The following is a 25,418-nucleotide window of genomic DNA, read 5'->3' as shown; positions in this document are numbered from 1 at the left end:
TATTTTTTTGCGAATATAGTTTATTGCATCTAAACAATTATCAATAAAATTCATAATGGCATAAACAAAATCAATAAAATTGTATATTATTAATCGTAGAACACTTCTTTATACACGACATTTGATGTATAAACTTCATTGTCGTTGAATTATTCGTTAATGTTCATTAATACTTTTTGTAGTAGCATGTAATATTAAGTAAACTAACCATTATAAATGATTTCTTTAAATACCAATTTTTCAGATTTTGAAAAATGCTCACTTGCTTCTAAATGCCTAATTCTATATTTGTTTATCAAATTTCGGAGTTCTTTTTTTTTCAAAGAAATATATGTATTTATGTCTGAAATGTCCATTTCAAAGTGTTTAATGATACTATTTTTCCATCAAACGTCTAATGTTGGCTAAAGCTCATTTCGTAAATTAGATTCTATTTGTCAGACGTTAAATAGTTTTTCATTGAATGGATAATTCTCTTTTGACGAATAGTTTTGTTTCAAAAACATGTCGCATTACAAAAGACGTAGTGTATTATTCAATAGTTGTTTTAGGGTATAGGGTTTCATGTTTCGCATTTGTGGTTTTGTGCTTAGGACTTTTAGTTTAAAATTTGAACGTTTAGTAAAAATGAGTTGTATCCAATCCAATATAAATTCAGCTTTGTAATTAATTAAATATCAAATTTAATGTGAGTGTAATAGTGCTTGTGTACCTCCAATGTGAGTGTAATAATGTTTGTGTACCTATATGACGATTTATGTAAGTGAGGGGTACATATAGTAGCACTCTTAACCAAAAACAAAAATAGTACATAGGTGGAGATGTCTCCATTGATACATTGGTTAAGGTTGATTAGAAACATTTTGAAGTTTCATGAAAAATAAAAGTATTATGGTCTTGTAATAAAAGCTTTTGACTCTAAACTTCTCCTGGTTTGTGACCGATGCTAACTTCGAACTTGGAATTTGGTATGTAATTGGAAGAATGAATGATAAATGGATAAATGAAGTTAGAATTATTATTCTTAAAAATAAGTGATACCCCTGATCGATGATGATAAGAGTACCGGACCATATATATGATTTTTAGGATTTCAGTATTTAGCTTCCAAACTAACCTACAGTCTCCCTCTCCGGCCTCTATAATTCCATCATGAGTTTGATACTGTCCGGCCACCACTGCATTTCGACACCTCGATGTCTAAAGCGCTTCAACGTCAAGGCCACCAAACGCCAAGCTCACTTTAATATTAGGATAATAAAAGCTAAATGAAAATAATACAAGAATAAAATGTAAATTTCAATATGTGAGTGTAGCCAAGAGTGCCTTCGTTGTACCTAAAAACAGTAAAAAAAAATGACCTCCTCCTTTTAGTCCCGTACCTCGGCCTCCAAACTCCATCCATCGGTGCTTTGACCTTTGATTTTGACTTACCCACTCAGCAGCCTATGCCAAACGCAACCTCTTCGGTGACTTCGACGCTCGGGCTTGACGTCGATTCCCAAGCACAATAACCCCTAATTTTGAACAATGTTGGGTCTAATTAACCAAGTACCAACGTCTAATCTGAAATCCGATGGTAACATTAAAACCCAACCATCAATTTGGAAATCAAAAAGAAAATGGCAAATCTTACCTCAGTCTTTGGCTTGTCTCTTCGGCGATTCAGCTATCCCACAAATTGGCACGTCGGTAACCAAAAATACAAATCACTTATCCCGACCCTTGCTCCTGGAAATCAGTCTGCCCCAACAACTAGATCTTGGTGATTTGACACATCTGCCTCGACTTATGCATCCGTCTCCGGTGATTCCTTCAACAGTTCAAACTCCGGCCTCGCCACTTTGGACCTTCGGTCTCGGTACTTCAGCTCTCCGGCTTCGCCGCTTCAAACCTTCGTCCTCGGTACTTCTAATCTCCAACCTCGGTACTTCTGCCCTCACACCTCGGCACTTTGGCCTTCTGACGATATTTGTTGTTCAACCTACGACCCTGGCATGCGACCCGCTATGCTTCCTCATAAAATAAAATAAAAACAAATAGCGTTTTGGGAGTGTTTAAATGTACACTTCAAAGTTAGACCGACCTAAATTTAAAATCCAAATAGCTTTTCTTTCTTCCCTCGATAGACTAAAAGTATGCATTTATGTTCCTATATATATATATATATATATATATATATATATATATATATATATATATATATATATATATATATATATATATATATATATATATATATATATATATATATATAGTTGGGCAGATGGCATACCCCCCTGATCAATCAACATTACACATCGTGACGTATTGACCGATGTTTAATTCTAAACATTTATATTTAACTAGATTGCAAACATCAAAAATGTGTGTCGATACAAGAATTCGTTGCTTTATTCCTTCGGCAAAAGGCATACAAGAAGTCAACATTTTTAATAAGTGCTTTTGACATAAAAGTCCTTAAGTTTGTCAGGTTTTGTTGGTTTTGTCCTTGAGATGATTTTTTATTCATTAATATCCAAAATTTGCAAATTTTCTTCACTTTTATCCTTTTTACAAATCTTTTATGTTTTTACCCTAAGTATGTTTTTCAAATTTGCCAAAAAACCCTTAAGTTTACAAATCTTTTATGTTTTTACCCTAAGTATGTTTTTCAAATTTGCCAAAAAACCCTTAAGCTTACAAATCTTATATGTTTTTATCCTAAGTATGTTTTCCAAATTTGACATTAAAGTCCTTAAGTTTGTTAAATTTTGTTGGTTTTGTCCCTCGACACCTACTATTATAGGTAGCAAGGGAAAAAATGAAAAAAAAAAAAACTTAGAAAATTTTAGACATTAACAAACAAAAAATCATCACATGGATAAAACCAACAAAATATGACAAACTTAAAGACTTTTATGTCAAAATCCCTATTAATAATAGTCTGACGTTGTTTTTTCCTTCAAAAGATTTTACATTTTCTCTTCTCATGATATTAAAAGTATATCCGGCAACACGATCATCGGTACTACGATTGGTGTTCTCCGGTTATTTAATACTAACGCACATATTGCTAAACATACATAATACTAATGCACATATTGCTAAACATACAATATTAGTTAGATAGCCTCGTCTCCAATTCAAACATTTAAGCTCAATAAGAAACATTATTGTTCATAATAACAAAGCCCTCGATAGAATTCTTTATACTCTATAATGGATACTTCCTCAATAGGAATTTTCGAATATAACCTTTTTGGATTTCGAACAAAAAAATGTCGGTAAAGCATATCGCAATCCCAACTGCAGATCGAGAACGATAATTATTTCTTTTAAGACTGATACAACTAGTTCGCAACCAGCTACACCAGACTGAGGCAATTTGATGACATATCCTTCTTATGATATCACCATCACTGTTAGCCTTCACAAATCATCAAGTATATATATATATATATATATATATATATATATATATATATATATATATATATATATATATTGGATTGTGGTCTTATAACAACACCTAGATAGGTCTGTAGCACATCGATGCATGCCTTTTATAGTATTGTTCTTTGTTTTGGTGGTATCAGGTATCACCATATATGAAAACTACTCAATTTATATATCCTTACTACAAATAAATTATCAATAATTGTGGTATTAGAGGATGCCGGTCTTGTCTACCATAGTTTTATTCGTGAAGTTAAGAGATTCTCGAACAATCAAGAGAATAAAAAGGAATAACGATTTTTTTATATATGTATTTGTAAAAACGTATGTATATGCCAGGTATGAATGGATCTATTGCGAAAGAAAACCTTACACGTCGATCCTAACACTACTGTCTCATATATACTATAGTAAAATCTACTTTCTTATTATACATGGTTATTATTGTTAAGGCCAAGATCCTCAATCCTATCCAGGATCCCGGATCTCAAAGATATCGAAGGATCCTTAAACCTATCCAGGATCTCGGGTCTTAAAGGAGTCTTAGGATCCCGAACATACATCAAGATCCTAAACATCACCGTTATTCTTTCCGGACAAGTTTAACGATTATATTTCTTGTTTTATTTCTCACATGTGTAGAAATGGTCAACATAAGACTCATTCACAACAAAGAACCAGTTCAACCATACATAAAACCCGGGAATACCAAGTCAAAGCACGTTGCAAATACCAGTTTAGCAGGATCCCGGAAATATCAGACATATAGTTACTTAACCTAGACTATATATACACTATAAAACACACGCAATGGGCACAATCTTCATACAGCTTAGACACCTTAAGCTACTGAAACATTTGTATTTGTATCTTCATCGTTTTTTCTATAATTCTCATCCAAACCAATAAAATAAAACAATGTAGGTGGTTAATATCACCTCCTAAGGTTTTATGTCGGAGATCCTATCAAGGATCAAGGTCTTTCCTTGTAAACCACTTGTGCAACATTGTTCTAATTCCGTTAATCACTTCAACTACAACACCACAGCCTCTCATGCAATTTGGTTCATATCAATTTGATCGATTTTTGACCAAAACAATTATCCTAACATATGTTGCATAGAAAAAAACATAACTTTTGACTCAAAAATCTTCTAGAACCATCAACCTTAGCATGCATCATAACTTATCAAAAGGATCGACTTACATCATAATTAGTCATAACTTTAGTTTGGCTTAACAAGTCATCCCTTAGCTTGAAATGAATGATATGATTCATTAAACATTAATTTCCTTATTAACCGAATAAGAAGTAATCTGGGGAAAGTATGGGGTAAAGCCATCATGGTTCTTGCATCGTGGTTCGGCACGATAAAGCTACCCTGGTTCTTACACCAAGGTCAGGCACGATAAAGCTACCATGGTTTACCATCATTTAGTATCACCATCGGCCGATGCCATGATTCGACCTAAAAAGCCACCATGGCTCATCACCATGGTTTGGCATAGTGAGTCACCATCGACTTAGCGCCATGGTTTGACAAAATAAAGCTATCATGGTCCATTACCATTGTCTAGTATCATTTAGTGTCACCATCGGTCGATGCCATGGTTCGACCTATAAATCCACCATGGATAATCACCATAGTTTGGGATAGCGAGTCACCATCGACTCACTGTCATGGTTCGGCATAATAAAGCCACCATGGTTCGGCATCATTTAGTGTCACCATCGGCTGATACCATGGTTCGACCTATAGAGCCACCATGGCTAATCACCATGGTTTGGTATAGCAAGTCACCATCGACCGATGCCATGGTTCGGCCTATAAAGCCATCATGGCTAATCACCATGGTTTGGAATAGCGAGTCACCATCGGCTCAATGCCACGGTTCGACATAATAAAGCCATCATTGTTCATCACTCTGGTCCGACATCATTTATGTGTCACCATCGGTTGATGTCATGATTCGACCTACAAAGCCACCATAGTTCTTACACCATGCTATGGATTAACGAGTCACCACCGGCTTAGCACTATGGTTTTGTAACAATCCAAAAATCACAAAATTTTAAAAGTTTTAAAATCAACCATTAACCATCATTGTTTACAAAAAAAAAGGCCATTGTTTCAAAAGTAAATCCGTATCAGAGTGTCAAAAAATCCATATCATAAAAATAGGAAGATGTGTACAATCAGACCTTCGCTTTCCCACGATCCTCAGAAGTACCTGAAATAATAAACTAAAAGTGTAAGCCAAATATTAGTGAATTCCCCCAAAGTACCAACACACTACAACAAACAAAGCATGAAAATATGAGCCTTCAACCTGACTAGACAACCTAGTAGGGCTTACAGCCTATCTGGAATGCTCTACGAGCCTTCGGCATGACTGGGTTGCCTCACAGGACCTACAGCCGATCAGGACCGCTCTAAAGGCCACCGATCTAACTAGACCGCCTCGTAGGGCCTACAGCCTATCTGGACATCCCCGGGTGTCTTGGCCTTCAACACAAAGAAGGACCGCATCAACCCAAACACAATATGTCGGCATATGTAACCGATAAACATAAACACAAAACCAACAAATACAGATAGTCATACGGATCTACTAATCAGTCATATACTAGCATATCATTATCCTATACCCAGGATACATACTTTATTGGGTCAATATTCGTGTCTTTGACCCACGGGTATAGTAAGGAAAACTTACCTCTCACTCTGAATGCAAGTTGAATAAATATATGCTCCGAAAACCTGCTCTACTCGACACCTATTATCCAAAATATTTCCCAACTAAAATTAATTCCAGTCTACCCAAAATACCCTTTGGCCAAGATTGGTCAAACCTTACAACCCAGCCAAGTTCGTGGTTATGCTTTTTGGGCTCACCAATGCTCCATTCGTGTTCGTAGATCTCATGAACCGCGGGTGCATACTGATACTGGCTCGATCTATGATATTATTTATTGATGATATCTTGGTTTATTCCAAGACTCAGGAGCAGCATGATGCCACACCCCAAAACCTGAACGGCGGAATCGTTCGGGGGTGATGGACGTCATGTATAGTATCACAACAATGCAAAGTAGTAAACAAGCAACAACATCATCCATTGCATTAATAATATAATTTCATACAAGTGTTTTCTGCCAAGTTATATAGACACCAAAAAGTACATCAAAATAAAAGAGGAGTCTTGAACAAGCTCCATCTTCTGAAAAACCTGGCACCGTTACCAGTCTACTGGTGACCTGAGAATACAAGTTATTTTGAAAGCGAGTATCAGCTTTAAAGCTGGTGAGATCATAAGTATATTAGTGTCTGGGTTTGTATGAAAACATTTGTAAGATGTTTGTAAGATGTAATGTATATGTTTTGTAAAGTTTGTATTTGTTTGAACACTCCTAGAAAACCCTATGTTTCCTACTAAAAGTAGCATTCTACCAAGGCATCTAGTAACTGTGTGTGTCTCTTGTAAGAGTGTGTATTTTCCCAAATCCGACTATCATTAACTAAAAATATAGTTTTTACATTATTGTGCATCGTGTGAATGTTCACGAAGTGAATGTAATGGGAAAATATTATAGTACTGTAGTATTGTATTAAGTAACTACTGATGTACTAACGACCTTAAACCAATTCTTATTTAAAGTACCATGTGATCAGCCTGTACCCTGCTACCGACTCAATAGTAAAACAACGATGTAAGATGCCGTAAGAAATGACATTTGGCACCCGTAGACTTTCAAGTCCCACTGTAGCGAGCAGCAAGGTGTAGGATAGTCAATCATGTATAGATTTATACGCAAACTCATACACTCCCCAATTAAGGAGATTCTGGATACAAAACGGTCATGGCATGTAGTGTCATGCCCCATTTAGTGGCTCACAAAATTGCATGAATGTATATGTAATGTATGTGCTAGCTGTAATGTGTGTTCTTTCTCTGTCTAGCCTGTATTGTAATGGACTGTGTGTACTAGCTGTATTGTGTGTTCTCTCTCTATCTAGCATGTATAGTAATGTATTGTGTGTACTAGCTGTATTACATGTTCTCTCTCTATCTAGCAAGTAGTGACTCATGTATGAACTGACTCATTGTATGATTTATTGTTCTAGTAATAGTATTAGTAACTTCCTAAACTACGCCTATTGTAGTTTACTAGTAATATGACTTGTATTTATGAACATGAACGTATACCCTTGCTACCCAAGGGTATTGAATTGACTGATAGAAATTTTATGTCTATATATATATAGATAATATATAATTAATATTTAGACGACCTTCGGACGGATAACCGATGCCCTAAACCCACATCCTAACAAGGAAAAGGAGATAAAGCGAGCTAGCCTTCCTAATTCCTTTAAACATTACTTATATAATTATACATACATAGGCATGAATTTGACAATATTAAAGTATAAAAGAAGTTTCGTAAAAAGCATTTGGTATGTAAAAGAGTTTGTAAGATAGTTTGAAGTAAAACAGTTTGGTAACACAGTTTGAAAGTAAGAGATTCACTTGTTGATAGTTATTAATCACATGTGATTTATATAATAACTATAGTAGCTTTACTTGTATTCCCCCCCCCCCCCCCCCCCCGTAAAAGTATTTAAAAACATTTAAAAACTTTTAAAAGGTTAATTAATGGGTATGAACTCACATGTAGTGAGTGGTTTGTTCGGAAGCGTCGGACAAGGTGCTAGGTGTCAAGTGAGGACTTGAACACACAAAATGGTCCTGGTTATCATATAATAAACATATATGTAATCTAATTAGTCAATTAATAACTAGTTAATCAATTTAAGACATCCTACGTCATGGAAACACTTAGATTCAAGTGCTATAGGTACCAAAGGGTCGCACCTAAGGGTTGTATGACATGGGATTGGAGTTTATGGCCCATGAACCACCCCTTTATGGAGTTTACAGTCCATGACCATTTCCCCATGAGTTTAGGGTCGTAAACTCATGTACTAAGTGCCAAATTGTGTTTTAAGGTCTTACAAGTCATGATTGGGCATCAAATGATCAAGTCCAAACCTTAGGAAAGCATTAGGGGCATAATAAGACCACCTTGTGGAGTTTACGGCCAAATGACCATATTCTTATGTGTTCACGGCTGTAAAATCTCTTAGGGACATGTTTTGATTGTTGTTTAAGGTCTTAAACACTTCTAGGAAGGTTCAAGGTTGGCATCCAAGGCTTAGGAAGGGACTAATGTCCATTTTACCACTTAAAAAGGGGTTTACAGACCAAGAACATTCTTGGTCATAAACTCCTTTGTTCTTGTGTTATTTGATGATTTTCAAGTGTTATCAAGTTCATATTAAGCACCCAAGAAGCTAGGACAAGTGTACTTACAAGATAGAAGCTTGATTTGGTGTTTAAGGTCCAAGAACACTAGTATGTGTTCTTGGTGTTTTGAAGAATACGTGAAGATCTAGCTATAAATCAATAATGAATGGATGAAATGATGTATAACTACTAGATGTTAGTTTATAACAACAAATCAAGTCGAGAAACACTTACGTTTTTGGAAGATCGGGTGAAGAACGGGATGATAGTTGAGAGAGAATGGAGGGTGTTCTTGAGAATGGAAGTTGGAAATGAAGAGTTTGGGGAGTAAACTCATGCTTAAGGCATGATTTCATGGCCTAAGGAGAGTTTACGGCCCAAACTTCAAAAGTTTGGCCGTGAACTCTTGGTTAGGGTGCAATGGGTGGGTTTGCTACTTCACGACCCGAGACGGTACTTCCTTTCCCTCGTTCGTTTAAAGAATAAACACTAAAACGCTCAAATGGACTTTTAAATTGGATAACAATTATTAGAAATGTAATTGACTTTTAATTGAAGTGATTGACTTTAGAGTTTGTCCGAATGAAAATTTCAGGTTGTCACACATGAAGAGCACTTAAGGGAAGTGCTCGAGTCAGTGAGGAGGGAGAGACTTTCGCAAAGTTCTCAAAATGCAAGTTCTGGTTGTGCGAGGTGCAGTTTTTGGGGCATCTCATCAACCAAAAGGGTCTTCTAGTCGATCCGGCCAAGGTCGAGGTCGTGATGCAGTGGGAGGTTCTGAGGTCTCCATCTGAGATTTAGAGTTTTCTTGGTCTAGCTAGTTATTATCGAAGATTCATTTAGGATTTCTCCAAGATCGTTGTTCCATAGACCCGAATGACCAAGAAGTTGGTGACCTTTCGTTGGGAGCCTAAGCAGTAGGCACCTTTTGAAACTCTTTGGCAGCGATTGTGTCAGGCGTCGATTCTGGCCCTACCTGAGGGTGTTGATGACTTTGTGGTTTATTATGATGCTTCGATCTTCGGTCTGGGGGTAGCATTGATGCAACGGGGTCATGTGATTGCTTACACTTCAAGGCAGCTGAAGCCTCATGAGGCAAATTATCCGATGCATGATTTGGAGCTGGGGTTTGTGGTTTCCGTCCTCAAGATTTCACGACATTACCTCTATGGGGTTAGTTGTACTATTTACACAAATCACAAGAGCTTGAGGTATCTGATGGATCAGTCGTATCTGAACATGAGGCCACGATGATGGTTAAATGTGGTGAAGGATTATGATTGTGAGATCCTTTATCACCCAGGGAAGGCTAATGTGGTGGCCGATGCTCTCGGCCGCAAGGCGGTCGCGGATCTAATCAGATATATATGTTTGAGGATGACTGTGGTAAGTCCATTGTTGGAGCGGATTCATGAGGCTCAGGCAGAGGCTATGAAGGAAGAGTGAGTGCATTGTCCACAATCTCCTGGTTGGATTACTCTGAATGTAACGTAATGGGTCCACAACCTCCCGGTTCAATTGCCCTTGCCCACAACCACTCGGTCGAATTGCCCCAGTCTGTTGACTGACAGCACAGAGCAGTACAGTCTCAACCTATGACATCCCCAAATCCACGGTCATTTTAAAAATTTTATTTATGCTTATTTGAAAGTCATAGTATTTGTTTTAAAGAATAATCTTGCGGAATTTGTTCCCAGAAAACATGATAAATATATTATCAAAGCATTTTCGAAGAAATGTATTTTATTTATATTAAAACTTTGGTATGTCATCGTCGATACAGAAACATAAGAATAAACAGACCTTACATTCATTTACACTAATGATTTACATCTCCTTTAATCTCTCAGCGTAATGTAGTTTCGTATCGACACTTGTGATACAAATAAACTAAGTGGGTCAGGTTGGGAAACCTGTTGAGTACATAGGGTTTTCAACCCACGATAATATAGTTAATTTGTTTCTTTACATATTTTATGTCAAACAATTAACCCGATTACCCATCCCCATTTTATTCATTTAATCTTCCCTAAAGATTTATCCTAAGGGTCATCTCTTACATCGTATTTACCTCTCATCTCCTTACATTGCATTGCCTTATATGTTTGTTTCTATGGACTTTTCCTAAGGATCATCACATAGACAACACTGATTCGGGGATTACTCCCTCAATGCATGTCCAGTAAGTGTTAGGGTATCATCGCATGAATACGTAGTTACAACATCGCATGAACTCGTAATTCATAGTAAGGGTTAGAGTATCATCGCATGAATACGTAGTTACAACATCGCATGAACTCATAATTCATAGTAAGGGTTAAAGTATCAACACATTAATATGTAGTTACAACATCGCCTGAACTCGTAATTCATCACCTACAGGTTATGAGCATGTTGGTGTTTCCACATGACTGCCTACAATAGTCTGTGGTTGTCATCTATACTCTGGTAGATGACTACATTGCCACATCACTGGTTAAGGTATTGCCTATCTATCATCACCTATCTCTCATCACCCGTCGCTACATAATATATATTTATAAGTATAAAAATACATATACAGTTTAAATCACGTAAACATGTATAAATTGTTCATCTAGCATATATGTCTAGAACACAGATAGTATGCACACATAACACGTAATTTATATTAAAATTTTCATATCTATGTGTAAGATGAAAATAACTCTGCACTCACTTGTTAAAGTGATGACTCGAAATCTGACAGGCTTTGCTTCTAACAATCGTCTTTTCCTTCGATGAAACCTAACATTATTATTGCTAAGTTTTAGTCTAATATTTATTACGACTAATTAGCTCAAGGTCTACGAGCGTTATTGTTTTATAAATGTTAAACAATACTTTTCAACAACTATGTACAGACAGGGGCATACATGAAACACCAGAGGGCATGACCATTTTAGCATTTAAGCACTTCTAAAATCGAACAACCCTATGTAGCCCTTCCAATCAGATTCTCTATATCATGAGTAGTTAAAAGATATTATAATAACACTTTTTTATAATTTATACTTACCACATATATTGCTTATAGGTTCATAATAACGATAATGAACTTAAATATAAGTTATACTTAGATAAGGGTAAGCATAACTCACCTATAAGGTGGTTTTAGCCAGGAGTTGGGCTCTGCAGTGGCAAAACTTTGTTGCTAAATCTTTCTAAAAAGATTCTTGTAGCTCTCACCTTACTATACTAAAACTACAGAAAGAGAAGTCGAATCACGAGGGACCGAAATGCTCGGGGATAAGAAGAGAAAGACTCTTGAATCAAGAGAATGCTGCAAGAAATATGAGAGCCTAAAGCCTCTTATATATAGTAATTGTATTTTTAAAAACCACCCTCTATAGTTACTTAAATGACTAAACACCCCTTTATAATACTATTTTAAATAGATTTAACAATATTTGTACTAAACTAATATCGAAAGTACTCAACACTAGTCTTATAACGACCGTATCGTCGATACATTTCTAATGATATATATATATATATATATATATATATATATATATATATATATATATATATATATATATATATATATATATATATATATGTATGTATGTATGTATGTATGTATGTATGTATGTATGTATGTATGTATGTACGTATGTGAGTGTGTGTGTGTGTGTGTATATACATATATATATATATATATATATATATATATATATATATATATGTGTGTGTGTGTGTATGTATACGTATAATTGATTTATACTTTATTTTAATACGTTAATACGCTATTATAAATTATAACTCGTTCATACGAACTCCGTTTTGAGGTTCTTTATCTCTACGCGTAGCTATCGACGAGATCTATAACTTTCGTTTAGACTTCGTTGGCTAATTTTGAATTTATTTTTTGTCCATATTTTTATAAAATTAAATGATTTTGCTAAAATCACAAATCTCTCGTACGGACTCCATTTTTGGCATTTTTTTCCTCAAAATTCTTATTTTAAGGAGTACTATAATTTTCATTTTGGTGGCATTAACTAAAAGTCAATCATTTTTTTCGTAGCTTTTTACGTCATACATTCTTTGTGCGACTGACTTTTATATCTTATAAAAATCATATTTAATTCATACGGAGTCGGATTTTTACGAAATTTACATTTTCGGGATCGGGAAGACATGTACTTTCTCTCTCTCTCTGTCTCTCTCTCTCTCTCTCTCTCTCTCTCTCTCTATATATATATATATATATATATATATATATATATATATATATATATATATATATATATAAAGTCAAAAAAAAAGATTTGTGATCTCTATATAATTTTTTATGCATTTTTATTATTTTTTATTTTCCATAAAACATATATATATATATATATATATATATATATATATATATATATATATATATATATATATATATATATATATATATATATATATATATATATATATATATATATATATATATATATCAACGTCTGTCTCGATTTTCCAATTTTTGGTGTTCGGTTATCTATTCCACCTCCTGTATGATCCGTCGAGCCACATCTGAAGAAGTTGTTCGCCAATGATGTGTCGATATGTTGCTTGTGTAGGGCCAGAGTCATCGACGATCCATAAAGTTACCACCACCGCAATATTTGGCCGTTCTTCGACTCTTTACACCGGAGGATCCGATGGGACCATCTTCTGGTGGAATTTGTCTTCAACTAATTCCAATCACGTAAGTTTAACCAATTGAAACTCAGTCATCATCTCAACTTATAATCTGATCATGGAATTTAATTAGGTTTTGTTTAGTGTAGTGATTTTTCAGTGATTTTGTGTTCGATTTCTATGTTTTATGTCTCGACTTGCGAGCATTTTTCTTATCATCAATTTTGTTGAGAAAAAGGGGATTTATCACCCAATAACCTGCAATTGATCAATCATTAACATCGATTCATACCCGTATATGAATCAAAAGTAAATGTACAGAGAGAGAGGAGAAAAGTACTTGAAAAATAGCCATTCGAGAAGGGAGTAATGCTCCATGCCGGTAAAGAGGAGAGATTGAGAATGAGCATTGGCTCTTGGGTAAGTCAACAATGTTAGTTTTCTTTGTATCAGAAACATGTGAAGTGAGAAATGAAATGACCATTTTATCCTTACATTCCAAAAAAAAACTTTCATAATTTTCATGAAACAACCATATATTGAGATTCCCACCTCATCAATATGGAATCCATCTTTGACAAGTGATTCATCTGATTCCGGAAAGTCTGTTGTTTCAAACAGGAATCCATTTTCCATTCTAGAGTCATCGGAATCTTTGTTTCGTGTTTCCGATTGTGACATGAGGTACGCTACATATTTATTTGTAATACCATCAACACAGCTTTTATAACTTTTCATCTCAAAAAAAAATTAAAAACATTTTTTTAAAGATTAAGAAAATAATAAATTCTCACCAGCCAAACTGTGAAGGGCATTTTTTTGCAGCTTGTTGTTGTGCATCTTTTATGGTCTTACCCATTGCAACACCTACTTTCTCACCTGTCAACAACACCTACATAATCACCTTTTTCTAAATAAATTTGCAAGAGATATAATTCTATGATCCAATTGAGGTAAAGCAATATCAAGTTATTGATGGGAAGGTTACATTAACACAAAGCAAAGAGATTTAGATATGTTAAGTACTAACTATTGTTAGATAATGTTTTGACCTTTTTTAGGTTGAGTGGTTTGGATGCCACTGGTCTTGGAAATGAAGTAGAATTTGGACTTATTGTTGCTGACCCTGACCTGTCATCTTTAGTTTTATGTGGTAAAGATTATTTTGATGCAAATGGTATAAGAAAAACAATCATAAGTGAATGACATATGAATTACATGTGATTCACATGTAATTCACATATGAATATGTGATTCACATGTAATTCGCATATGAATCCAATATAATTCACATATGAATCGCATGTAATTCACATATGGGACTTGTGATTCATATGTGAATTACATATGATTCACATGTAAATTACATGCGATTCACATATGAATTACATGTGATTCACATATGAATTACATCTGATTCACATGTAAATCACATGTGATTCACATGTAAATCACATATGTATTTTTGTGAGTGTTTTTGCATCAATCCTTTTTTTTAATTTTCTTGTAGATTTTGGAAGAATTTGTGATGAATATTGAAGAGGTGAAAAATGATACATTGAAGAAAATGTGGAAATATTGACACGAATACATGAAAACGCTTTGAAATTTTGTTGCACTTTTTTGTTTTTTATATTTTATTTTGTATCGAAGAAAATATTTATTCTATTGTGTTTACAGATTAGTAAATAAAATGAGTTTACTTATGATTTCCTTACAAATATTATAGTATATGAAATATGCATATATGCATTTGTAAAAATATGCATATATGTACCCAAAATGTTGATTTTTTTAGTTAAAAATTATAGTATTTTGTAAATATTCCAGTTTTTTTTATATTTTTATTGATTTTTAAATGCTTTTAAAAAATTGCAGTTTTTTAAAAATATATATTTTTTTCATAAATTCATGCTTTGAAAAAAAATTAAAAAATCTGCACTTTTAAAAAAAATACTATTTTTTTTAAAATTCAAAATTTGATTTATTATGTAATTTTTTAGACATTTTTATTAATATTTCCAATAACACAAAAAATGAAAAATTAAATGAGATTGGTAAGATTACGATCATGCCCTTAATGAATTAGTTTTGATCTAACGCTCCACTTTGAGTTCTCGGGTTCTCAGGAAACTATGAGTTGTCAACCAATTTCATCCTTATATATATATATATATATATATATATATATATATATATATATATATATATATATATATATATATATATATATATATATATATATATATATATATATGGAAAAGTGAATATATCATTAAGGGTATATAAGCTTAGGTACCAAAACTCACTATACTACATCGTTTTGTATCGTATATATATTGTAATTGTCCAATGTTCTTATAATTCAACTTCTAACTTGATTTACTTCCAAGATTTTTATCAATTTCACATTTATATTCCTATTATATAATTTTCATTTTCAACTATAATATATATATATATATATATATATATATATATATATATATATATATATATATATATATAGCCTAGTTGGTGTTCGGCAAAAAGATGTGATGTAATAGGAAGATAATAATGATATTTCGAAAATTTTGAAAGTAAATTAAGTCAAGGGTTGAAATTTAAGAACATTATAATGAATATATTAAACAAAATGACGTATTATAATGAGTTTGGGTACCTAAGCTTATATACCCTTAAGGGTATATTTACTTTTCCCATATATATAGTTAGGTTCAAATGTTTTCAGCAACTATTGTGTTCATGAATGCACCAATAGGAATTTAGGAAAAAAATTAAATCATTAATAATAAATATAAGAGTATAATAGTAATCTATACTATAATTAATTATGGTAAATTGATACAATTAAATAATATCCCCTTTTAAATTGAGATATCAGTTTTAAAACCTCACCCCCACCAGATTAGGGTTGTACGCTTCCTCTTCATCTCATACAGTACCCACACACACATAGAGACTCGGTAGATCTACTCCACCCACATAACATGTGATGATCCACTTTCCGTCTTAGGCCTCCACACACAGAAAGTTCCAGAAGGTAGAGCTTCCAATTCGTAGGCTTCTGAAGATGAACACGAAGAAGATTCTTCTGGTTCTTCAATGAACAGCTACCGTAATGAACTGGTGATAGAATCAGAAGCATGAATCTCATTATCCTTTGATTTAACTTCGTCCTTCATGAGAAGATCGCAATTGAAAAGAGGAAAAATATGTTGGGTTTTGAGCAATCTAACACTTCCTAAGTGTGCATGCAACCCTAATAAACCTTGGATCTATGTTTGTCTAAATACATGCAAAATAATAATTTTCCAAGGTTTATAACCTATCTAACATGGCATGGGGAACATTTCAACATAAAAGAGTTAGAAGAGATTACATACCTTTTGGTGAGTTTGGTTCTAAGGAGTTTGAGGGCCAAGCACCAATAGTGTGAATGCCTCAAATGGAATCACAAACACCACAAACTCTTGGAAAACTTTGAGAGAGTATACACCTTGTATAAAATCGGCCACACACATGCACACACACACTAGTTCACTAGTTTTCTCTTAGGCTCCATTTCATGCTCCATAAGCATGCTTATATAGTGTGCATGGTTAGGGTGAAACCCTAATAACCCATGTCTTTTCCTTTTCCAAGGATCCATAGGTTAAAAGCTCCATGGATCATCCATGGACTTCCACATAAGCCTAGCCCATTAACAAATGAGTATTAGCCCACACTATATAAAACAAATAGCCCATAATTTAATTAGTCTTCCTTTTAATCTCTAAATTAATTCATAATTAATTTAAGACTAAAACTAATTAAATAACGTAACTTCATATTAATATATTATAACTCATAATATATTAATAAACATATGTGTATAACTCTCATAAAATTATCCATAATAGTTTGGATGAGATGCAACCCAAATGGACCATGTCGGTCGGGTCAAGTATATACCAAATAAGTTATGGACTTAGACACCTTATCCAACAGACTCCCACTTGGATAAGTCTAATAACTATATTTGCCTATAACTTCAGGAACCAACCAACAATCGTAGCTCTCGAAAACTCCCTCGAACAATGAAGACTTTGTCGAACTATGAAGCGCCATTTTAGATAAGTGATCACATAATCCTCTGTTCTCATGATATCAGCCGGACAAATACATGGAACTATGTCTTGCTTATTGTTTAGCAGTTGTTTCTCGATTTTCCGATTTGTTTGACGAAAAACTTCACTGAACACATCGGTTTAGTTCTGACCAGGCCTGGTACATGGGTCAACACAAAATCATCGAGGGGCCCAGATATCGCTTCTATTTCTAGAAGGAACAGATAAACTTCGACTGATATGCTTGTTCTACTACTTATTGAATTGTACACAAAGGCACGTTTTATAACATCAAGTTACTGATGTGTTTACGTGCAATCAATGCACAACCAACTCATAGGTAACAACTCATATCTCTAGGTTTAAAGATTTATATGATGTTATCGTCTCACGATCACTCGAGATAAATTCCATGAAGTGATACAAGTGAGTGTGGGTTTATACCAATACTCATAACTTATGAGTACTCATGAATGTTGCAGCTACCATTGCCATGTCTAAACACCTTTAAGGCATCTACAAACCCAATTCATGACAATCTTGATTCATACCTACTTCCGACGTATGATCGATTGTGGAGGTTTGAATAAATTAATTATTCTGGAAGTCAAAACATGCAAAACTGAAACAATAGTAAATAATTGACAATGATAGTAACACTTTACTCATAAATAAATCACAAATTTTATTCATCATCAAACGTCGATTACATTTTACAAGTTTCAGGAAAACTATCTAATCTGTAAAACTAATATCGTCCCTCAGCTCGATGCGTCTCGCATGCTGAAAATGCTTAACCCTCGTCAGTCCCTTCGTAAGGGGATCTGCAGGATTCTCATCCGACGATATCCTCCTTGTCAGAAGGAGTCCTTCTTCAATCTTGTGTCTTATGAAGTGATATTTTCTGTCAATGTGTCGGGATCTGCCATGATCTCTTGGTTCCTTGGCTAAGGTAACCGCACTATTGTTGTCACAGAAAATCTCTATAGGTTCCTTAATAGCTGGTACAACTCCAAGGTCTCCGATGAAGTTCTTTAGCCATATTGCCTCCTTCGCTGCTTCACTCGCTGCTATATACTCTGATTCACAAGTCGAATCAGCCACCGTCTCCTGCTTGGAACTCTTCCAAGAAATTGCCCCTCCATTTAAGGTAAAGATCCAGCCCGATTGAGAGCGGAAATTATCCCTATCAGTCTAAAAACCAGCATCACTATACCCTAATATTCTCAAGTCATCACAGCCACCAAGGGTAAGGATCCAATCCTTAGTCCTCCGTAGGTACTTGAGAATGTTCTTTACCGCGGTCCAATGAGCCTTGCCAGGGTTCCCCTGAAACCTGCTGACCATGCTCAAAGCAAATGCCACATCAGGACGGGTACAAGTCATGGCATACATGATCGAGCCAACTGCGGAAGCATATGGTAATTGGCTCATCTCAGCTATCTCTGCCTCTGTACTCGGACTCTGAGTCTTACTCAGTTTGGTATTGCTTTGGATCGGTAAATCTCCTTTCTTGGAATTCTCAATGTTGAACCTTTTCAACACCTTATCCAAGTAGATACTCTGACTAAGTCCAATTAGTCTTCTACTCCTTTCTCTTAATATCCTTATCCCTAGGATATAGGTAGCCTCCCCTAGGTCCTTCATAGCAAAGCACTTCCCAAGCCAGGACTTAACCTCCTGCAAGGTTGGGATGTCATTTCCTATGAGTAGTATGTCATCCACATACAGTACCAAGAAGCTAACTATACTCCCACTAGCTCTGACATACACGCAAGACTCATCTTCGCTTCTCAAGAAGCCAAACTCTTTTACCTTCTCATCAAAACAAAGATTCCAGCTACGAGATGCTTGTTTTAATCCATAAATGGATTTCTCAAGCTTGCATACTCTATTAGGGTACTCTGCATTGACAAAACCCTCTGGCTGATTCATGTACACATCCTCAGCCAACTTTCCATTAAGGAAAGCAGTTTTGACATCCATTTGCCATATTTCATAATCATGAAATGCTGCAATGGCTAACATAACCCTAATAGACTTAATCTTTGCTACCGGCGAAAAGGTTTCATCATAATCAACACCTTGAGTTTGAGTAAAACCCTTCGCAACCAGTCGAGCCTTATAAGTATGCACTTTTCCTTCCATGTCTGTCTTCTTCTTGAAGATCCATTTGCACCCGACTGTTTTACGGCCTGGTACATTGTCAACCAAGTTCCAAACTTGATTGTCATACATGGACTGTATCTCGCTGTCCATAGCCTCCTTCCATTTAGCAGACTCCGGGCCTACCATGGCTTCCTTAACACTGCTAGGTTCATCCAAATTTACTAGTGTACTATCACTAATAAACGTATCACCTTCCGTAGTAATATGAAAACCATAATAAAACGAAGGTGTGTTCCTAACCCGTGTGGAACGCCTCGGAGGTACAGACTCGTCAGCTGGATCAACAGGAGTTTCCTCCTCAGGTTGATTGCTAGTGTCTGAGGTTCCTTCACCAAATGATTCTTGAATTTCTTCAAGATCAATCTGCCTCCCACTGTCTCCTTGGCTTATAAATTCTTTCTCGCGAAAGATCCCTCTCCGTGCTACAAAGACCACATTCTCATTGGGTCTGTAGAAGAGGTAACCGAAGGATTTCTGTGGGTAGCCGATGAAAATACACCTTTCACTTCGGGGTTCAAGCTTATCATGAGTTTCACGCCTCACGAAGACTTCGCAACCCCAAATTTTGATGTGATCCAAATTGGGAACCTTCCCAGTCCACATCTCATGAGGTGTTTTGGTAACCTTCTTTGTAGGGACTAGATTAAGGATATGGGCGGCAGTCTCTAAGGCATACCCCCAAAAAGAGATTGGTAACGAAACTCGACTCATCATAGAGCGAACCATGTCCAACAAGGTTCGATTACGCCTCTCAGCTACACCATTCAGTTGTGGTGTTCTGGGAGGAGTCAATTGTGAGACAATCCCACACTCCTTAAGGTAGTCAAGGAACTCGGTACTAAGATACTCACCACCTCGATCGGATTGAAGCATCTTAATGTTCCTGCCCAATTGATTTTCTACTTCCTGTTTGAATTCCTTAAACCTTTCAAAGGTTTTGGACTTATGTTTGATTAAGTAGACATACCCATATCTACTAAAATCATCAATAAAAGTCACATAATACCGATTAGCATCCCTTGTGGCGGTTTTGAATGGCCCACATACATCAGTATGTATTAGGTCCAACAAACCTTCACCCCTCTCACAAGTTCCAGTGAAGGGTGATTTTGTCATTTTTCCAAGTAGACAAGATTCACAACTATCATCTGATTTGAGGTCAAATGATTCCAAGACTCCACTCTTTTGGAGTTGGCCTATGCGTTTCTTGTTTACATGTCCAAGACGACAATGCCACAATGATGCTTTATCTAGGCTAGTAGAAGAATCAATATACAACACATTATTTCCTAAGTTGTCCACAATCGACACAGTTTCATACACACCATCACAAGGTAATGCTTTAAAATAAAACACATTATTAAAGAAAGCATTAATACCACCACATTCATTATCAAACGAAAAGGTAAAACCTTGTTTGTACAAAGCATGAAAAGAAATAATATTCCTCGCCATTTCAAACGAGTACACACATTTATTCAAATCTAATTTTAACCCATTATTAAGCAACAAAGTATAAACTCCAATCTTGGAAACAGGTGAAGCCTTCCTATTCCCCATGATTAAGTTTATCTTCCCGTGCTCCACATCCTCACTTCTTCTTAGGCCCTGCAAATCAGAACATATGTGAATACCACATCCTGTATCAAGCACCCAAGAGTTAGAATATGTTGAGTAATTAGACAATATAGTGTAAATACCTGCATAGGTGGGTTTCACTTTCCCATCCTTTAGATCCTGCAAGTACTTAGGGCAGTTTCGCTTCCAGTGTGCCTTTTCATGGCAATAAAAGCATTCAGCATCCTTGGGAATGGCAGAAGGAGTGACAGAACCGTTCTTAGTCTTTGATGAGGAGCCTTCAAGAGACTTTCCCTTGGTACCCTTCGAAGGGTGCTTCCTCTTTTTCCCTTTTCCTTGCCCAATAGCTAAAACAGGGGTAGAAGTTGGAGTAGGAGTAGTAGAGGTAACAACCGCTTTACCCTTAAGACCGATTTCAGCGGTCTTCAAGAGTCCTTGAAGCTTGCTGAGGGTAACTTCCTCCTTGTTCATATGATATGTCATTCGAAAATGATCATAACAAGAAGGCAAGGAGTGCAAAATGATGTCAATTGCCAACTCCTCGGGGATGTTAACATTCAGCTTCAGCAAACGGTCCACATACCTTTACATCTTTTGCATGTGGCCCGTGACGGATTCACCATCCTTCATGCGGGTAGTTATTATGGAGGAGATTATTTCATACCGCTCCTGACGAGCACTCTGATGGTACCTTTCCATCAGGTCTTGGTGCATCTCAAAAGGGTAGAAATCTTCATACGACTTTTGGAGCTCGGCTGTCATCGTGGCCATCATGATACATGCCACCTTAGTAGCATCTCTCTCATGAGTCCTGAATTCAGCGATCTCCTCAGGAGTAGCAGTAGACTCATCAAGTTCTTTTAACTCCTTATCGAGGACATATTCCTTGTCCTCGTAACGAGTAACCATCCTGATGTTCCTAATCCAATCCATGAAGTTGGAACCATCAAAGATGACCCTCCCACAAAGATTCATGAGAGAGAAAGAACCAGTTGGGTTTGAGCCTGAAGCATTAGTGTTGGAAGACATCTGAAAGAAGAAAGTAAGTTTAGATTAGATATTTAGGATCCTTAATAAGACACCCAAATGTAATATTAAGGCTAGGATCCAATCACAATATATTACACTTAGAAGAGGGATGCCGTAATCTAAGTAATAATATATTTGAAAGGTAGGTGAATGACGATTCACCAATTTCCACCATGAAAATGAAATGATTTATTAGGTTTAATTGGATTTGAAATTCCTAGATTCTTTTGAGATTCATTGAACTTTTCAATGGCATGTTTCAATCTCGATTGTGTCCTTCAAGTTTTGTGACTGGGATGCCGAGGATCACAAAACAAGGTGTGAATAACCATGCTAATTCACTTGGTACTCTTAATATTATCACCTAATCAATGTGTCGGTTAACCACACACGCTCCATTGATCTATGACAAACATTAAGTCACCCTTCGTGATCCTTACTAGTCCTAGTTAGTGTGTCGGTTAACCACACACACTCCACCAACGACTTGGTAAGGTACAAAGTGTGAATTCCATGGACTAGCACCATGTTCACATTTTCCTAAAATAACTAAGATTGGGAATTAAAAGAGTTTAGTTATTTTATAATATTCATTATACTTTTAATGAGGATTTAAAGTCATTGTTCTACCCGTTCGGCTAACGACCCTCCACCGATCAAGAAAGCGGTGGGTGAGAGTATACACCCATTAAGTCGCCATTTTATAGGCAACAACCTTATACCCACCTTATAGACCGGCTTCATGAATGAGGCCTACTAACGGTAAAACGACTTATTCTTATACATATATATATAATAATTAACCATTAATGTTATAAATAGTATAAGGGTTGAATTTTAACTATTAAAACTCTAAGGTTTGGAATTAAAGTTTATTAAAGTGTGTGAAACTTTACAAATTCCAAAACTTGAGGGCAAGTTTTGTAACTTTGCAAAACTCTTCATTTCATAACTTATGAATTAAAGGTTCATAAAAATGAAGACTCTTCATTTTCATGTAACTTATGTGTTTTAAGTGTGTGTTAAATGAAAGTGACCTTTGGTAATCCATAACTTGAGGACAAATTATGGACTCCATTAAAACACATAAATGATAAAGAATTAATCTTAAACAATTCAGCAAATAATTCCTATCATTTTATAAATTCATAAGAACATGAACATGATCATCAAAAATTCAAGAATTATATGAACACATAAAATCATGGAATTTTGATATATGCTATTGCAAATGGATTAGAACAACCATTACACCAACTAAAATAAGTTTTATAACACCAAAACAGTTTAGGGTAATGTTTCTAGTCCATTTCCAGCAGCAAAAGTCGAGAATCTGCACTCTTTCGATCCTACTCGTCGAGTGCATGAACTTACTCGCCGAGTACGTTGAAGTTTGCCTTGGACTCGTCGAGTCCCCCCAATGGACTCGGCGAGTCCACCATGCTGACAGCAACGATTTCGACTTTTTTCACTATTTTGCATCAAGTATCAAACAAGCAAGCCTAGGCTCTGATACTACTGTTGGGTTTTGAGCAATCTAACACTTCCTAAGTGTGCATGCAACCCTAATAAACCTTGGATCTATGTTTGTCTAAATACATGCAAAATAATAATTTTCCAAGGTTTATAACCTATCTAACATGGCATGGGGAACATTTCAACATAAAAGAGTTAGAAGAGATTACATACCTTTTGGTGAGTTTGGTTCTAAGGAGTTTGAGGGCCAAGCACCAATAGTGTGAATGCCTCAAATGGAATCACAAACACCACAAACTCTTGGAAAACTTTGAGAGAGTATACACCTTGTATAAAATCAGCCACACACATGCACACACACACTAGTTCACTAGTTTTCTCTTAGGCTCCATTTCATGCTCCATAAGCATGCTTATATAGTGTGCATGGTTAGGGTGAAACCCTAATAACCCATGTCTTTTCCTTTTCCAAGGATCCATGGGTTAAAAGCTCCATGGATCATCCATGGACTTCCACATAAGCCTAGCCCATTAACAAATGAGTATTAGCCCACACTATATAAAACAAATAGCCCATAATTTAATTAGTCTTCCTTTTAATCTCTAAATTAATTCATAATTAATTTAAGACTAAAACTAATTAAATAACGTAACTTCATATTAATATATTATAACTCATAATATATTAATAAACATATGTGTATAACTCTCATAAAATTATCCATAATAGTTTGGATGAGATGCAACCCAAATGGACCATGTCGGTCGGGTCAAGTATATACCAAATAAGTTATGGACTTAGACACCTTATCCAACAAAATAGTCCAGCCTTGCGAATCGATCTCTTTTGCTGAAACTCCCTCTTCACTTAAATCCAACGAGAATCTAAAATCGTCTTCATCGGAATCCCCAAATTCGTGAAATCGACCGACCTGTTCTTCATGTATGACTTTGGCGATAGCCATGGATGTGTTCTTCGATCTATGAGAGATTTTGGAATCGGCTTCTAGGTATGCACTGTATTATCTTTTTATTGTAAATTTAGTCACATTCATGTATTTATTAATTACATATGTTGTATGTTCCATCAAATGGAGTATAAAGATTTGTGCATCTGATTTTGCCCGCCAAATGTTTGTTAAAATGCTTGAATCAAATATTTCAGCCAATTTTTTTTGTAATATTTGAGTTATCATATCTGTCTCATACTAGCTTGGTATGATATGGAATTTGTTTCTGCATATTCTCCTTTGTGTTAGCTACAAGTTAGGTTCAAAAGTCATTTAAATTTGATTAATATTGGTTGAGTTATAGTCCTTCGAACATGCGATGTTACAATTGTATTTTTAGCACTCTTTGTTCAGAAACATTTGTGATCTTTGAACTGTCATATTTACCACATTCTAGCTTGTAATAAGTTGACCTTTTTCCAAAGTATTGTCCTCTGTGTTAGTTACAATGTAGTCATTGTAATTAAATTAAGTCGATAATTTGGATCAGATGACTCGGGGAATACTTGATCAAGTGACTCGAGTACATTCTTTTAGAATAAATTAAAAGTCTTTAATGTCTAACACATTCTGTTAGAATTATAGTTTTATTCTGTTAGAATGTACTGAAAGTTATACTATGTTAAAGTTGATTATGTTTTTTTTTTTTTGGA

The 25,418-nt window shown here is 35.3% G+C and overlaps 1 long non-coding RNA gene across 4 annotated transcripts; it reads left to right on the top strand.

The window, feature by feature from the left end:
* The first annotated feature begins 13,480 nt into the window (after positions 1-13,480).
* On the top strand, positions 13,481-15,101 carry LOC145004037 (uncharacterized). 4 transcript variants are annotated; one of them, XR_013662247.1, is made up of 5 exons: positions 13,481-13,815; positions 14,017-14,079; positions 14,193-14,348; positions 14,457-14,548; positions 14,906-15,101. It is a non-coding gene; the product is annotated as an uncharacterized LOC145004037 (long non-coding RNA). The 4 variants fall into 4 exon arrangements; XR_013662246.1 differs by having other exon boundaries at positions 14,221-14,548; XR_013662245.1 differs by having other exon boundaries at positions 14,206-14,548.
* Positions 15,102-25,418: the final 10,317 nt, after the last annotated feature.

The sequence above is a fragment of the Lactuca saligna genome, chromosome 7 (genome assembly GCF_052625555.1).
Source record: "Lactuca saligna cultivar CGN05327 chromosome 7, ASM5262555v1, whole genome shotgun sequence".
NCBI classification, from domain to species: Eukaryota; Viridiplantae; Streptophyta; class Magnoliopsida; order Asterales; family Asteraceae; genus Lactuca; species Lactuca saligna.
Note: the sequence above shows the minus strand (reverse complement) of the source record. Positions and strands in the feature narration are given on the sequence as shown.